The 4,202-nt window shown below is 41.6% G+C and overlaps 1 pseudogene; it reads left to right on the top strand.

Moving 5' to 3' along the window:
- The first annotated feature begins 881 nt into the window (after positions 1 to 881).
- LOC110732791 lies at positions 882 to 2,512 on the top strand (annotated as a pseudogene).
- The last annotated feature ends 1,690 nt before the right edge of the window (positions 2,513 to 4,202 follow it).

Here is a 4,202-nt window from a genome sequence, read left to right as displayed (position 1 = left end):
TTCATCTTTTGGCATTTTTCCTTCATCTCTTGGATTCTCTTGTAACTCCCATTAAAGTGGATGTTTATGGTGATTTAATCAACTTCTTTATTTTGATTTAATCACCCTTTGATGTCTACATTCATCCTCTTGAAAATCCCATCCTTCATTATATATTTCATGGCTGAGAAAATCAGATTACAAGATATCATCAAAACACATATTAAGCTAAACACATTCCTCTTTTTGGACATGAGTTTATATGACTCCAACCTCTCATCCAAAAGTTCCTTTGTATGAGAGTGGTGTGTTAACCTTAGGGAACGTGCCGACGAATACAATTGAGCACCACGATTGCACCGGAATTTCGTTTTCAAAGTCAGTGATTTGTATCACGGTACACCATATTTGTTCCATTGATTATAAGATCAACTTTTCGTTCTTATTGTTTATTTATTTCTCGTAGTCTTAAAAACACCTTATTTTACAACGGATATAATATACTCCTCCGTTCCAGTTTATGGTTCATGTTTGTGTTTTTTCACGGTATTTAAGAGGTGGGAGGAGAAAATGGATATAATACATTAAAAAAAAGTGAAAAGTACAATTTAGACAAAATTAGAGAGAGGAAGTGGAAAAAGTACAAAGCAAGTGGAAAGTTCAAGGGTAATTTAAGAAGTTTAATGAATAAAGTTAAAAAAAATGAGGGTCTAATGGTCTTTAATACTATCCATAAATAGAAACACGAAACAACATTTTGTTCTCCAAAATAGGAAAACAGGAAATATAACGAAGGAAGGAGGGAGTAGCATATAATTTCAGACGGATGTAACATGATACCATAACATTTACTTTTGTATAAATAAAATGAGTTTGCATGATATAAGTACTCGATAGATTTCATGAACTGCCTGTATGTATGATGATATTTGGATATTATCTATATACACAGGTGCGAGTTGTGAGCAGAAAGTAACTGTAACACTTGATGACGAACTTGCAGATGGGAATGCCTGAAAGAAATTTTGCTCGGGGACTGGACTGATGGCATACATGTAGCTTCGGGATGCCTGTTATTAATGGATCAGTACGTTACAATTGCCAAGTTCTTTGTATGAATAGAAAAAATAATCATGATACGGCCAAAGATGCGGCTTGCCAATGATGGTAATTACAGAGAGCTGCGTTGGTTCACTTCTTGGAAGCATACAGACCAGATAGTGGACTTTCAGCTACCTCCTGATATTGCGGATGCTATATCGCAAACAACGGTGCCCTTTGGTTATGGGTTCATTAAGTTCTTGGACTCGTATGTTACTTTTTGTTTTGCCTTTTGTTGTACAAAATCTTATCGAGCACTCCTCGATGCATTCTTTCATATTCTTGAGATTTTTTTGCCTTTTACATGCAAAGTTGTTCTTGTTGCATGTTATATCCTCGCCCAGATTGCATTTGGAAGTTGCTCAAGCATCTATTTCTTTGTCAGAACTGTTGCTGCTGAAATTTGTGAGGAGCTATTTTGTCCAGATCCACCTCATACTCAGCTTGCCTTAAATGGTGTTGAAATTTTTATGAATGCTAGTGGAAGTCATCATCAACTAAGAAAGCTTAAAGTTCGCATGGATGTTTTTATAGGAGCTACACAAGCTCGTGGAGGACTTTACATGTTTAGTAATCAGCAGGGTTGTGACGGTGGACGCTTATATTACGGTATTTCTTTCGATCAATCAATCAATTAAAGCCTTAATCCCATAAGTGGGGTCGGCTACATGAACCAAAATGATTATTCCGTATAGTCATCCACAAAAATCTTCCTCTTCCATCCCTTACGATCAAATGCTTCATGCTCATGCAAATCCATATACTTCATATCCTTCCTAACTACTTCCAACCAAGTCATTTTCGGCCTCCCTCTCCCTCGTTTAACCCCTCCATGGTCCCTCTTCCACTCTTTCGCATTGGTGCACCCTTGAGTCTTCGTCGTACATGCCCTAACCAACGCAGACGATTTTCCCTAAGCTTGTCTGCAATGTCTGCCACATCCACTTTCTTGCGAATAAGCTCATTTCTAATTCTATCTCTTAGGGTCATTCAAAATTACGGTATTTCTTTAATTGACTTTTTACCTACATTCAATCAATTTGATGAAGTGACGATCTTGTACGTATATTAGTAGTGTTTATATAGTTTACCTATCTAATTCTTACCCTCTTGATTAATGTGGCAGATGGATGCTGTTGTGTTGTTGTTAATGGAGATGTGGTTGCTCAAGGCTCCCAATTCTCATTGAAGGATGTGGAAGTTGTCGTTGCTCATGTGGATATTGATGCAGTAAGTTTGAATGTTTGATTATTTAAAAAATATAGTCTTTTTGTTATCAGGCCGATTTGCCTCTTGGGTAATAGAAGTTGTATGACCTTCATGCTTGGTTTTTTTTTTTTTTGAAAAAAAATAAATAAATGTTGGTCATGTGAGTATAATGATAGTATTATCCTTTTATTTTCTTCCAGCTATGTCACATATTTTGCTTGATTGCTCTTATTTGATCATAGTATATATTCATCACAGATTGCTAGCCTACGACTCTCCTCAAGTAGCTTTCAGCAGCAGCAGGCGAGCGAAAAAGTAGCAGTCCCATTTATTGTAGCTCCTTACAAGCTTTGCCAATCATTCCACTTAAAAGAACCTATTTTATGTCCACTCAAGGTTAGCCCATCTTCTATTCAAGTAAAATGGTGATCAGAAGTGTTTGGGTCCAATTTAGTCCAATTGGGCCTAAGCACTAAATTATCCAATTAAAAGCCCAAGGTCAAGGTTCAACTCTCCAATTGTGCTAAAGTCAAAGGTCAGCCCACAAAACAAGCCAATTGGGCTAAGGCCCAACCTCTCCATGTATAATGAGGTATAAAAGCCATCATATTGATAGATTCAAGGGGAGATTCATTCTGATTCATTCATAGATTCATATGTTCATTCATATATTCTGATATATTCCATAAAAGCCTCAAGCAACAAACTCTCTTGCATAGTGTCTTCTTCTTACACATTGTACTGACTTTAGCATCGGAGGGGCCTTCCTCAGCAACACCCCCGAGGCTAGTTTACGTGTGTTTACTGTGCAGGAAACCTTCGGCCCAACATAACTTGGACCGAATCCAGCCTTCTCCATTTCAGCGGACCTTCGGCAAGGTCCCATTGTTTTCACCCGAAACAATTTGGCGCCGTCTGTGGGGAAGACTTTCAAAAATCTTTAAGCCAAATACCTAACCAAGATCATCTTGCAATTATCTTAGCAGCAATGGCTAAGAACCGCAAGAGCAAAAGCCTCCGTCAAGGAGCGGGCGAAAAGCCTAAAACCCCTACACCATCGCCCTCGCCGGACCGGAACTCTCCCAAGGGTGCCGGCTCGGGGGGAGGATCATACAAGGAGGATTCCCTATCTCCCGTAATTCATGACTCTCAATATAGGCCGGGCCACTCTCGGTCTAGCAGGGGTGAGTCCGATCATAGGACATATTCAGTGTCCCAAAGCCAACCATCGGCTGCGCGCCCTCATTCCCACACTCGGCCGAGGACCCCTTTGACGGGGCCCAGCTCGGAAGAGGTGGCAAGAGCGCTGGCAGTACTCATGGAGGCGATAAGGGCACAAAATATGCCACCACCTCGTGATCGAACTCCTCCGCATACCCGGCATCAGCGGAGGAAGTTAGACCATGATGGTGGGAAGCTTCCTTCCTTCCGGGAACTGGAAGAGTGGGAGGAGGATTCTTGGAAAAATGAAAAACAGAGGAAAAAGAACCCTCATTTTTTAAAAGGATCCTCATCCTCAAGACCAGAAGCGCATAAGAGCAGCAGCTCAGCTTCTCGGCCAGAATCTACTCACCGAGAACCTGAGACTGTTCGCAGAAGCGTCCTTGACCGACTCGGCGGCCAGGAACCGAGCGTGCGTAGTCGCCTCTCGTTCCCTGCAGTCGAGGCCCAGACTTCCCAGCCAGGGACGAAAACCACTCCTACCTCTCTAAGAGGGCGGAGCGCGGTCCCTTCGGCCAGGAACAAGGGCAAGGCCGTTATGCTACCCGCTAGTTCACCATTCGAGCAATGGATACTAGAAGAGCGCGTACCCACGGTTAAAATACCGTCGCACATCACATATGACGGGACCACGGATCCGAAGGATCACGTGGCCTCGTATGAGACTCATATGCATCTTTGCCCCAGATCCG

The sequence above is a fragment of the Chenopodium quinoa genome, unplaced genomic scaffold (genome assembly GCF_001683475.1).
Source record: "Chenopodium quinoa cultivar QQ74 unplaced genomic scaffold, ASM168347v1, whole genome shotgun sequence".
Taxonomy (NCBI): Eukaryota; Viridiplantae; Streptophyta; class Magnoliopsida; order Caryophyllales; family Amaranthaceae; genus Chenopodium; species Chenopodium quinoa.
Note: the sequence above shows the minus strand (reverse complement) of the source record. Positions and strands in the feature narration are given on the sequence as shown.